Consider the following 14,157-nt stretch of genomic DNA (forward strand, 5'->3'; position numbering starts at 1 on the left):
AGGTACACATATCTCTCCCTCTCCCTCTATCATTGTTCTCTCCCTGTTCCAGGTGCTCTCTCTCATTATTTCACTCTACCCACTCTCTGTTCCACTCTTTGCATCCCCCCTTCTCTCCACTCTCATTCAAGCTCCTCTCTCTTTCACTCTAATCCTCTCTCCTTCCCTCTCTCTCTCACAATCGACTACTGTTTTCTTTTATCTCTTATGTGCCTTCTCTATTTTTTCCCCAAACTCTACCTGCCCCTGTCTCAATCACTCCCCTCTCCTTCTGGCTCGCCATGTTCCTCTTCGGTACTTTCTCTCATGCTCTTTCTCTATCTCTTGCATCTTTCCCACCCTCTTCTCCATGTCCTCTTCTCCGCCCTGTCCACTCCCCTCGCCTGTTCATTATCTCTCACCCTCTCCACATTGTCATTCCAGATCCCTCGCCTCTGCCCTCTTTTACTCTTTTGCTCTCTCTCTCTCTCTTTCATTAACCCACTCTTGATTCTTTTCTACCCACTTCACTATTTTCAGCCCTCTTTCTCTCGCTTCTCTGTCTCTCTCTCTCGCTTCCTTTCTCTCTCCCTCCATATATTTATGACCTGTGGTGCGGGCTCTCTCTTTCATTCCCCCTCACACCCTTTGTCTGTGCCCTCTCTCCTCCCCTCTCTTGACCACTCTCTTCTCGCTTCCACGACCCTCTCACTCCCTGCCCCATCTCATCCACCTCCCTCTCTCCTCTTGTCCCTGCTTTCTGTATTTCTCGCATTTGCCCTCTTTCTCTCCCTCTCTCTCGCTCCATTTTCCTAGACTGTGGCCTCCCTCTCCCTCTTTCGCTGTCTCCTTCTCTGTCTCGTTTCCTCTCGCCTCATGTATATCTTCCCTCCTCCTCCGCCCCTCTGTCTCTTTCTCCCTCATTTCTCTCAGGCCGCCCAGGGCTTCTGACACAGGCGCTGCTAAATCTCCCCTCCTTTATCGACTCCTGTGCCAGTTCCGTCCTTTTAAGGTTTATTTCGGAGTGTTTTTTATGGTCATTTTACTGTGTTCCGTTTGATTTACTGGCATTTTATGATGGCTGTAAATGTTCACGGTTAGTAGAAATATCATAAAAAACAAGCGCACATCTTCCCTGCTTTCCTTTCTGTTTCTGGTCCACCCTCATTCTCGTCAGGCTCTCCATCACTCGGTGGCCCTCACCCGATCACAGGTGTATGGCGCCCTGAAGCTGTCGCCGAGCGGCTGCTGGCGCCCAAGAAGAAATCATTCACGGATCAGTCAATCAGTCTTAACTGAATTATAAGCAATAATCGTAAAAGTGCAAACAAAGATTAAAAACACATGACACCAAAGTATCACTCTTCATACTTCAACAATGAACCAATAAATATATCAATAATGCTTCAGGGATAAGACCTCACAATGCCAGATAAAAAACACCTGGGTCCTCATTTATGAGGCTGTGAGTCACTTTTACGCAGCTGGTGCGTCACTTTTTGTGACGCACCAGTGGCATAAAAAATGCGCCTTGTTGCGCTATATTTACAAAGTGACGCATCTAGGTAGATGCGTCACTTTGTAAACCCCTGCGCCACATTATACCTGCGCCAGGTATAATGTATGCAAGGGGGGCGTATTGACGCAAGGAAGGGTCGTAGAAGTGACGCAGTGAAATCTAAGAGATTTCACTGCATCACTTTTAGGACGCTTTTGCGTCACAATCTTGCGCCTGCCTCACAGCAGGCGTAAGACTGACGCAGGCCCTTTCACATGGGGCATGCCCCATGTGAAATGAAGCATTGCTGGAGTTGCGTCACTTTTGTGACACACTCCAGCAATGCGTCACTTTTGAGCTTACAGATACGTCAGAAATACTGACGTATCTGTAACTCCTTGCGACATGATGCGTCATACATTAAATATGACGCATCAGGAATGTCGAAAGGAGTGCGCACTGAGAAGTGACGCATCGCTGCTTTCACGCAGCGATGCGTCATTTCTCATAAATGAGGCCCCTGGTTAAGACCACTAAGTATGCAGCAGAAGTCCACCAGCACAAGACCCTCTGAGCAATACACAGGATCCAACGTCACCAAAGTTACAGGACGGGTCACATATGGTAGACATGTCATCAGGTGGACACAGTGTGGGGCATATTTCCCAAAAAATTTTGTAGGGCGACAAGAATACAGTGCACCCTGTGCTTCCCTTAGCGCTGGGGCAAAAAATGCTGCTTAGCGCCAGCGCAGGCTCCCTGCGGCACGTTGCGAGGGTGCCTGCGCTGCAAGGGACGATTGTTTATGTGCAGTAAGGGACACCTTCCATCACATAAACAATCAGTAATGGCGATTTGCTCTTTCTATGTGTGCTGCAGAGGTGTAGTGTAGTTCCTATATTCCCAATAGGCTCTGCGCATTGGAATATTATATCCTATAGATTTGACGTAGGACTTAAGTCAATAGGTCTCTATTGAACATACTAAACTTAATAGTGAGTGCCACCTAGCTCAGAGGTCACTAGAAACTTTCTCAAATTCACAAGAAGGGATTAGTTTCTTACAAATGCATAAACATGACAACTTTGTTTCCCCAAGAATAAGAACATATCCGTGGACAGAGAAAAAACTAGGAGGAATGAATAGTTTTCCTCGTATCGCCATTCTAAAGCCTTTGTATTCCATGGCGTTAGTTTTTGGTGCTGCCTCAGCCTTGTAAATCTGGAGCAGTGTTAAATAGCAATGGCTAATGCGGTGGAACGCCCACAGCAACATCCATTGCTCGCCCCTTTGCAGCAGAGGACTGTGGCGGCAAGGGGCATATTTACAAGGGGATGTTAAGGCACGCTAAATGGCTTAGCGCCACCTTGTAAATAAGGAAAATAGTGCTACGCCACTTGAACATCAAAAAAGTGATGCCCCCATGGCAATCGGGAATGTAAATATAACTCTATGTTGTCAACATCCTCTCTGACATCAATACAGTTTAGATACATCAAAATACTTGTTTTGCACCATTTGGAGAAATTATTGAATGGAGTAACAATGGGTCTGTCTTTCATCTAAATTTTAATAAACTTTGATACTTGCCAGCACAATTTTTACAGCTCGCAAGGTGATTAGAACAAAGATGTCAAACTATATTCTAATGGACAATTTTACGACAAGGCTTTCATTCATGATATTGGATATTCGTTAGAAAAATAATCATGAATTTTCAATCTCAGTGAGGTAATCATGACACTTCAGCCAACACCTGTTTTGTGACTCTGCCACTTTTTCATGGCTCCCAAAATTATAGAGGTAAGTCAGCCACAGTTTGTCAAATCAATTTCTTCTATCACGGGTTTCAAAGGGTCCATGACCCAATACAGCAGTCCTTTTGAATGTTTCCCAATTGCTCCTCTGCTAGTGGGGGAACATGAAATGCCATCATTTGGAGCAATCTTGCACTTTCTCTTATGCGCAGCATACATTACATTGTCCCCTTCAAGACCCTCACTAATTTCCTAATTGTTAACAAGTGATTCCATTGCTATACAGCCTATATTCCTCCTGTCTGATAAACAAAGCCTAATGTCTTCCATGAATAAGTACACACCTTTATTTTTACAAATGGATTTATTTTTCATTTATGAGTTCTTCAGGCGGCTCAGACAGCTTCTCAATTCTTTTTTAATGTTTTATATTTTATGACTAATAAAAGTTCAGAACTTGAGGAAGATCCTGCAGAGCAAGATCAATTAGCGTAAAACCATAAATATAAGACCAGGAAACCACTCTTATATAACCTGCCAGTGTACCTGTGAGAGTAGAAACCTCCATACACAATATTTATCTGTTTTATCTGACTACCCCACTTAGCAGAGCCTGATAATGTAAGATCTCTAATCAAGTTAGACTATACTCACCAATGTAAAAAAGAAAAACACTACCCAGTCATAAAACCCACCAAAGGTAAGACACGTTTCTACATATACATGAACTACCAAATGGAAATTCAAAGGTCCACCAGCAAAAGGCTCTGTAAACTACAACCATTAATCCACTTTGATAATACTGAGTATAACCAGCAGACCACCTAGAAAAGAAAGATTTACTCACATAAGGGCAACTAGACCGTGAAGGAGAAGGGAAGAACATAAAAGAGGCCAAAACGTAATTGTCTTTCTGGGGTATGCAAAGACATTGGAGTCGATACCTCACTCACTTATTGTGACATGCCTCATCATCTTCAAATAAAAATCTCCCCTTGTTATCGGGTTGCAGATTTCTGAAGGAACATGTCCGAAAGGACTTAATTGCGCACTCAACTGAAGTAGTTCAACTAAATGAAAAAGAGCGATTACATCAGGTACGCTGACATTTTTTGCAGTCTTGGAGTTATTAATCCAGTATATCTGCGACGCTGGTTGTGAACATGCCACTCGCTTTTTGAGGATATATATTTTTCTAGAGGTTTTGCCTAAGAAAGGAGGGGTACAGATGTTGAATGTACTTTGTATTTTTTGCTTAAATGGATTGACCATCGTCACATCCACCCCTTGCTTTGACCATGAATCTATTCTATTTCTTTTCAGTGAATTTGAACTAACATGAAGGGTATATTAGCAGAATTTTCTGCATCTGGACCGAGACACTTGCCAGCAATCATTCGCTTAGAAACTCATCTTGTGACACAACCAAGTTTTTTTTTTCTGTTGAAGACAGTAAGTTCACTTGACATTCATTATGACTCCACAGACCACAACAGTGTTTTAACTTTTGGTTATACGTTCATTTAAGTCTATTCACTGTTTGGTGTCTTTTTTAGAAAAAATCTGCATCGGAAATTCCGTTTGGAAGGGAAGATCTCGAGGTTAAAGAAATTATAAGAATGCTCCTTGAGGCTGGCCATAGTGGTAATTGGGCATTTTCATAAATGGGTCCCGCAAGTAAGTTTTTATTTGTTTTCTTTTGCAGTACAGTTTGGTCCTGAGGAGAACCCTATAATGAAGAGAGTTCGAAACGCGTCGACCATGCGTCTTTGAATACCAAACAAACATTTTGTAAAGTGGTTGTTTCTTGTGCATTTTTGTAAAGTATGCCTTGCTAATATTGAAAAGGTTTTGCATTCTGTGCAACGTACAAAAAATAGTATTGTCAATTTTTTGTTGTTTGGTTCATCACCTTGGACCAAGAAAGTGATAAAATTGGTATGAGACCAGGGGTGTGGTGTGTGAGTTGAGTGAGTGTGGTATGTAATTAGTATTGTTTGATGCTTGTGGATGTTTGAATAATTTGTGAGTGAGAATGGTAAGGTGTGTCTAGATTGCGGTTATCTTTTTTATTTCATGTTCACTTATGAATTATAGTCGTGTTATTGTAATGTTGTACGTTAACTCTTTCAAGTGTGATTTATAAAAAAGAAAGCAATAGAAATGAAATCAGTTGTCTAAAATAAAAACTATTGATAGTTCCGGCTGACAATGATGAGAGTTCATGTGTCGAAAGGTTTATCAGTATTGGCATTTTCATTGTTTTTTGTTGTTAAAGGGCTCAGCCTTACTGATTAGAGCCAAACCCATTGGTGTTCTTTGGGTATGCCTCATCATCGGCACCTATCCACACCCTTGTAGAGTAATACCACCTCGGCAGACTCAACCAAGAGAATGTCCCTGGGAGTTCTTAGATAAAATGAAACTGGATAGTGCAGGGATCCAGAAGGGAATAGTGGGTAGTGAATTAAAAATACCCCACAGTTTATCCAAGAGACAAATTCTTTATTAGTAGGGAACTGGGGGTATGGTTAAAAAAATTAGAAGAACAAGGTTACAGTTAAGATTAATTACTTAATTAACCTTGACTTAAAAGAATGCAAACATGTTTTGGCCCACACAACAAGTTCAAATGAATCTGGGCTCTTCTGCAGGGCTAAAGTATTATCCCTGCGACTGGTTTCCCAGCCCAGGATCTGTACTCTTAGCCTGGACAGGGGTCACGGTCAAGGCCTCCCTCACCCTTCACCACCTCCTGGGGGTATGCACCCTCCTACCAGAGGGGTGCCCCGAGAAGACAAATCACTGCGGACACTTCTAGCAGTCACTCCTCCCTCTAGATCAGGGGGGCACCCTGCACCTGGCTTTCCAACCTAGGGACTATCCCCTTAGGCTGGGCCTGTGCCTGGCAAGCCAGGCCTTCCTTATGGGGGAGGGGGGTTTAACCTTACCCCCATTGACACATTCCTCATGTGTTGTGTGAGAGCCTGCCTGGTGCAGGCCTCTAGTCCTCTGTCAATCTGACAGTGCATGAAGACCTCCCCCCAGACTAAAAGTGGCCTCACCAGTGTCAGTCCTGGGGTGGTCTGAACTCAGAGCTGGCAATCTCTGACCCACCGCTCCTCCCAATGGTGACTGCCTTCTCCCCTCACCCCTTTCTCAGGACTTCTGTACCCTCTCACCTGGAGTGATACTGCCAGATGCCTGAACTGGTGGGAAGCTGATATCAGCCGCACCCTTCCAAGGTCTCCTCACTCTAGGGGACTCCCTTCACTAGATGGCTTCCTATTGCAGGCTAGCCCATCGGTATTCCCGCTGGGAACCATCTAGCGCCTTGGACTGGGTATCAGGCACCCGGGGCCTCAGCCCAACCCCACTTTCTCTTCTTTGAGACAGGACAAGGGACCCCTCACCCACCACACTACTCTGAGACCAATCTGGGTCACTGTGACCCTCCCCTCACTCTGTCAGAAAAAACCTGAGCCACTCCCTTCAGGAGTACCCCCAAATGCCTCCTCAGATTCATTAGGGGATAAAGAGGGAGCAATCCACGGACAACTTGACTTTATGGACCCTGTGTACACCACAGAAGGTAGGAGTATACCACCATCCAGTACCCAGGGCACAGGGGAGGGGACATACCACGAGAACAACATCGTTAACCCCCGCGGGCTGCAACCAAGCAGGGCCGTCGCACCCGCTAAGGACAAACAACTAAGTCCACCGAAAGGCGAAGGTAGAGGGACACTCAAGGCAACAACTTATGATAACCAACTTATAGCTACCTGGAACATCGCAGGGCTAGCGACAAAGTTCACATCTCAGGACTGGCTCAGTTACATAAGGAAATTCCACATCCTATGCCTCCAAGAGACCTGGGCTACTGAACCGCACGAATATAGCATGGAGGGCTATAAAAGCTTTTTCGTACCTGCAAAAAAAGCTACCTCAGGAAGAGCGAGCGGGGGGCTCGCGATTTATGTCCATCTAGACATTGATGGCACCTGGTCCAACACCAAATGGGTCACACGTAACCTTCAGGTACTAAGGTTCACTTCGTCAAGCCTAACCTTTTTGTTAATGAATTGGTATAACACACCGGCCATAACGGAGAAGGGAGTAGCTATAAAAGAACTTGAGACTTGCTTGAACTTTTTATCTAAGACACCAGAGCCCATGAATTTAATTTTAATGGGAGATTTTAATTGTCACCTCTGTGAAAATCTGTTACCTGCCAATAATGACTGGTCAAATTGCACAATCATGAAAGGCCCACATTTCACCCACTCACCAGAGGGCTGGGACCTAGAGAGACTAATGAAAAGGAACAATCTCGCCCATACTATGGATCTTGCCATTTTAAATGAGAGAGGAGAACTTACTCCGACATTCAAAGGCAGGGGCTGCTATTCTTATATTGACTTTGCACTAGTCTCTGCTCATCTAAAAAGTCTTATCAGCACAAACTTCATAGAGGCCAGTAGCTTCAGTGATCACAATCCGGTGATCATCAAAATGGAAGGATTTGTCTTTGCAGCGGTAAAGGGAAAGGTCACATTAGAAAGAGTGGTAGACCAGGGTAGAAGAATCAAATGGGCCAAAATTGATGGGAACTGCTTCTATAAAAAACTGTTATGTGAAGCCTCAGCAGCGATCGACAAATGTCTCGACCCCTGCGTAACTGGAGGTGCGGTGGTGAAAGCATTTGAAGAAATCGCGCAGGTAGTAAATAACTCCCTTCAAACCAAGGGAGTGAATAATAACATCTCCGCAAATCCCCGCTGGTTCGACTCCAAATGCACAAAGGCGCTGAAAAACCTGAAGGACAGTCTACATGCCCAACCAAGGGACAAAATAAAGGTGATAAGGAACAGAGCCGGATACAAAAAAGCCGTGAAGGCACGAAAACAGAGTATACAAAACCAGGCCTGGGTAGATCTAAGGGACGCCGCAGAAAGAAAGGACTCTACTGCCTTCTGGAAAGTGATCAATGCCCCATGTTTCCAGGACCAAGGAGCCCCAAAAATCCTGAATACCATCTTGCCGGAGCAATGGCAGAAACACTTCCACAGTCTGTATAACCATTCAAATCATACACCCCAAGAGGAGTTTCTGAAGGTCCACCAGCCCACTAAACCAAATTTCACCTTAAAGGAGGTCGAATTGGGAATAACCGGACTAAGCAAAAACAAGGCGCCGGGTCCGGACGGAATACCACCAGACTTATTCCTAAGCAAACCTGAGCTATGGGCTCCGTTACTCACGAGGGTGCTAAATGAGGCAGCGGAGGTAGGCCTCCCCCAGTCCTGGTCAACGGCGACCATAGTCCCTATCTACAAAAAAGGCAATCGGGACGACCCCCAATGCTATCGACCCATCTCACTCATTGATGTGACAGTGAAGGTCTTGGGTCGAGTCATCCTATCAAGATTGCAAGATTGGGCAGAGGAGCACCAAATCCTATCTGAAACCCAATATGGCTTCAGGAAAGGCAGATCTACCACCGACCAATGTCTAAATTTATATCTCCTGATCGCAAAATATACCATCGCCGGGAGGGGGTCAATACATATGGGGTTTATGGACCTCTCTGCGGCTTTCGACCGCGTAAACAGGAAAAAACTCTGGGCTATGCTAATGGATCTAGGCGTGGATCACTCCCTAGTTGACACCCTACAAAATCTACATCGTAACACCTCAGCATGCGTGAGATACAGTCAGGAAGGAAAAAAGACCGACCCCTTTAGTTGCAATAGTGGAGTAAGACAGGGGTGTATCCTCGCCCCATTCCTTTTCTCCATTTATATCAACGCATTGGAACAGGACCTCCTTAAACTTAAAGTTGACTCACCCCAAATCGGTCATCGAGCTGTACCTGTACTACTTTATGCCGATGACGCGGTTTTGCTCTCGAGAACACCCCTGGGTCTACAAAGATTAATCGATGGGTTCGTCAAATTTATGGACAAATTGGACCTGGCAACAAACCTGGAAAAGTCCTTTATTATGACATCAGGGAAACCTACAAAAGGATCTTTTTCTTATAACATCGGGTCACACAAAATAGACCAGGTCAAGTCCTTCACATATCTGGGGGTATTATTCGACCACGACCTATCGTTTAAACCCCTGATTGAAAAACACTCGACCAAACTGGCGGCCGCAGTAGGAGCAATTATGGGGTTCGGGCAGAGACTAGGGAAATGGTCCCCGGAACAAATCTTGACCTTATATAGATCCATTTGCTGTGCAAAAGTAAGTTATGGAGCGGAAGTGTGGGGCTTTTTGGGAAAAAAAACTCAGCCACTCCAGACGGAAGAAAATAAATTTCTACGAAGAATACTAAAAGTCCCACAGAGTGTTTCGGCCCACATCATACACGAAGAGCTGGGAGAACCCTTCCTGGAGGATAAAATTAAAATTAAACCCCTTCTGGCTTGGGTGAAGGTATGGACCAACCCCGAGGCGGCCCTAACCAGACAAATTATCGAGGATTGCCTCAAAAGAGACAAGGGCCATGCAATCCCCTGGCTGAAATTTGTTAAAGATTCGCTAACAGAGATTGGTTGCTCTGAATATTTTTTAGCCCCCGACTCTTTAACCCCGGAGTGCAAAACCTCGGTCAAAAAACTTTTGCTCGCACAGCTGAAATTGACAAGGGCAGAAAAAGAGAGGCTCAAATCTACCAATCTCTCTTACAACAATCTCACCCCAAAGCAAGGTATGGAACCTTATCTAAGGGTCATGTACAATGTGCAGGATTGCTACCTCATAACCCGATTTAGAATCAATATGCTACATCACATCCTTGAAGTACCATCTGGTTTTACCCGCACAGTGGAGGAGAAGGGTACCTGCGGCTGCGATCATAGATCTCCGCAGGATACCCTTCATTTTGTCCTACTGTGCCCACTCTACGCGACACCAAGACGCAAGTTCCTGGTGGGTATCCTGAAGGAGCAAAGATTTAAGCAAGCGAAACTGGCGTTGAGATTCTTAATGGAAGCAGAGGACGCTTACACTTTATTCTGCACGATAAATTTCATTCGGATCGCAACAAGACTGAGGACTACCAGAGACATTGTACCTTAAAAAATTGCATTGGACATTTAAATTTACCAAAACTATCCTGGCCCTCCCATTAAGTACATAAAATCTTAAACATTTATATTTTTTAGACTAAATATTTTTAACATTGCTTTTTAACCTGTGTATGTTGTATCTGTGCTTTTATGGTGTCTTTTTAAGAACCGAATAAAGTTTATAAATTGGTTGAAAAATTGCCTCCTCAGATTCTCTGGAATCCACCAAAAGGTCTGCCTCCAATGCAAGCTCCATGGGGTCAGAGAACTTACACTCCACTGGGTCGTTGCATAGCTCTGGAAAACAGAGACTGAATATATCTTCTCCATAAATCATTACACAGCCCCTCATATGCGTTAACCATTCCACTTTTCACCCAACCAATCATTGTCTTGAGAAAAGAATCTATCTTATACTTTCTGGACTGGTCAGACAGTTCCTCCTCACTGTCCCTGAATTTTAACCCACACTCTTCTGGGGCGGCTCCATACTTCTATACGAGGGCTTTTACTGTGGGGTAACACCTCTCTCTGTCACTCCCTTCTAGAGGCAGTAGAGTGTCCATACCATCACTAGGCATATGACTCCCTGAGCCGGTTCCCCATTCCACCTCAGGGACCCTGCGAACCTCTGGAGTTACCTCATAGACCTGGACTCCCTGGTGTATGTCTCCCCCCTCCTTAAAGGCGAGCACCATGTCTTAGGGTAGGTGGTTCACCTCCTCAGCACTGGACCTAACACTTTTGCTGCCACCATACTTGCTGCACTCAGCCCTTCTGGCTTCCCATTCCAGCTCTCTCACCCTTTGCTCACAAGCGAGAAGCCTTCTCTTCTCCATGGCATGCCTCTTGTCCTCTCTTTCACTCTCCAACTGGAGTTTCTCAAGCTCAAACATCCTTGCTGTCCTTCAGCTCCTCACAATGCACAGTAATACAGTGAAAACACTACAGAAGGACACCATACCAGTAGAAAAATAGCCAATATTTATCTGTGTAAAACAAGACCAAAATGATAAAAATCCAACATGCAGTACTAAAGATATAAATATTGCACGACACAACTTAAAAGACAGTTCCTTGATGTTGATAGCTCTGTCTGGGGCTATCACAGCGTTGTGAACAAACAAATCCAACAGTTCAGACCAACCATGAGGTTGCGGGCAACCTATGGTGTTGGCAAGACCCGTAAACAGTACCTTGGATATGCAGGGCGCCATGGACCTTGCAATATTCTCCAAAGAGGCGTCGGCAGGCATCGGGTCCAGAGGTCAGTGAAGGAGTTGTTGCATTTTTGCAGGGTTATCCCTAACCTTTTTGCTTCCTTTCTCCCATTTTTCTGACCTGTTTTTGTTGGTTTTAGGACTCTGGGCACTTTACCACTGCAATACAGTGCTAAAGTGCAATTGCTCCCTCTGTAAATGGGGTTACTGATTGCTATTTCAATGATTGGCTTATTTGATTTACTAGTAAGTTCCTAGTTTGGGCCCAGGTGGGCCCAGGGTCTGTAAATCAAATGTTACTAGTGGGCCTGCAGCTCTGATTGTGCCACCCACACAAGTATGGTACAAAAGGAGAGGGTTAACCCAATAAAGTCACTGGGACCTGGGTGTATAGCGTTAAGAAGAAGGGGTCCCAGTGGGAAATGCTATTAGTAAAAACAATCTGAACAAACTCAATGAAACCAAAATTACCAGCTATAATGTTTAATTCACATTATAGGGGAAAGTAATCAATAACAAAAATTACAGTTGTAACAGTGCCCCTGGGGGTAAGGGGGACGTGCAGTCGTGAGGGTGGTGTAGGAAGGGATAGTGACAGTAAAAACGCGTATTATTCACACATATATATGAATTCACATGTCAAAAAACAGACAATAGGGAGAACATAAATCAACTCAAAGTTCATAATACACATGCCCCATTGTCCATACAATGGAAGAATATGGGTAGATCGGAGCTGTGTGTTGATGTGGGGGAGTCGACGTTTCAACCCAGGTAAAGCAGGAATTAGTGAAGTCCTTGCAAGTGGGTCTTCATCAGGACGAAAGTGGGGGTAGGGGGCGGACAACCTGAATTAGATAAATATAATCAGTCAGTGCGTCATATTCAAGACTGACCGAATCACAATTAGTATAAGGGTATACTGTACTTTGTAGAAACATACCTGATACATATCAGTGTTGGATAGTGCTCATATCAAAGATAAAGGAATTTTTAATCCTGCGAGAAAAATCAATAAGATGCCTATCAAAAATTAAATAATAAACTATTGTTCATGTCACGAGATGAGGGACAAGAGAGTTCATGACTTACTTGGAAAATAAAGTCCAATATCCCCAAAGGGGGTATGGCGAAACGATCCGGGTGCTGGACTGGGGGGGGGGACCACTCTGTGTATACGAATAAAGGGAACATTATTAGGATGGATTTCGGCAGACTTACAGATAACTAAGGTTAAATCACGAGATGGCGATGGTGGGTAGAGGTTACCGATTTCTTGGTAAGATGTGTCTCGTCCCCAGTTGCAGGAAAGGAATACCGTCCGTATTATTCAGGATCCGTATCCTGTTAGGAAAGGGGACACGAGAGGGCGTCATAATTGGCTCGTGGTCAGGTTAAAAAATTGAAAAATTGGTAATGTCAGGGGCTGCAGTGCGGGGCGGTCAGGCTTACCGGTAAACTGCGGCTTAGTACACACTCGGCGTCTCTCTCGGCATCCTCGAGGAGAACGCCGAGCTTCCTGTTGTTGCGGTTGATATGGCAACAGGAGGTCACATGGTGAGGGATAGTGAAGAAAGACTCGCGTACGCTATGCATCCAATTCGGAATTGAAAAAGTGCATACTCAGGCTTGGAAAATGTTAAAAAGTGGAGTAGCCTCGAGATGGAAAATAAGGGCCTTATTACAATTCATCGATAAGGTGGTAATGCAAAAGTGCATCGATTATTAAAACGGACCAACATCATTATTCAAATAGGGCTTGGAAAATGTTACAAGGTGGAACAGCCTCTCGACAGGGAATTAAGGTCTTATTATATTTCATGGCTAGAGGTGTGATTGTATCCAGGTGATTAACATGGTCAGTATGAAAAATCGCACACACGTTGGAATTGGCTAAGTCACCAATTAGTGCTAGGCAATGGTAACATGGGCAGAGATAGAAGCAATAATGACTGCGAACCTATCCCATGATGGTTAAGGCAGTGTCCAAAAGTCATCATACTAATAATAACGTGTGTAAGATATCGCACAAAAGTATTTGCAACAAAATTGTATGAACAGAAAAACATAGTATATCAAAACAGGTGAATTATAATCCTACATTTAAACGTTCCAGTCCTGTATATATATACACACGAGAGTTGTTGAGTGCAACTGCGTACCTATCGCATGATGGTAAAGGCAGTATTGGTACTATAGCTGACAAACACACCTAGGAAAGTAGTGGAGTATCGATGCAGAGATTGATCATCAGCATTCAGGGTAAGGTAGCAAGCTGGGAGAATGAGCTATCATGTTCATTTAACCCCGACTGGATGGAGTTAAAAAAGAACATCCACTTAAGTTCTCTGACATTTAATATGGTAGAAATATTGCCACCCCTGGGGCCCAAGTTGGCTTTCTCAATCACAATCCATTTGAAGCTGTCTGGTGGATGTGAGGCTGATCTGAAGTGGTCTACAAGGGGGGCTCCCGCCACTTCACATCTTATTCTGCTCATATGCTGTAGGATACGTTGTTTAATCTTCTGTTGAGTTTGTCCGACATAAATAAGGTTGCATGGGCAAACAATAGCATATATCACCATTGAGGTGTTACAGTTTGTCAGAGTCTTTAGTTGG

This window comes from Lissotriton vulgaris, chromosome 2_1 (assembly GCF_964263255.1).
Source record: "Lissotriton vulgaris chromosome 2_1, aLisVul1.2, whole genome shotgun sequence".
NCBI classification, from domain to species: Eukaryota; Metazoa; Chordata; class Amphibia; order Caudata; family Salamandridae; genus Lissotriton; species Lissotriton vulgaris.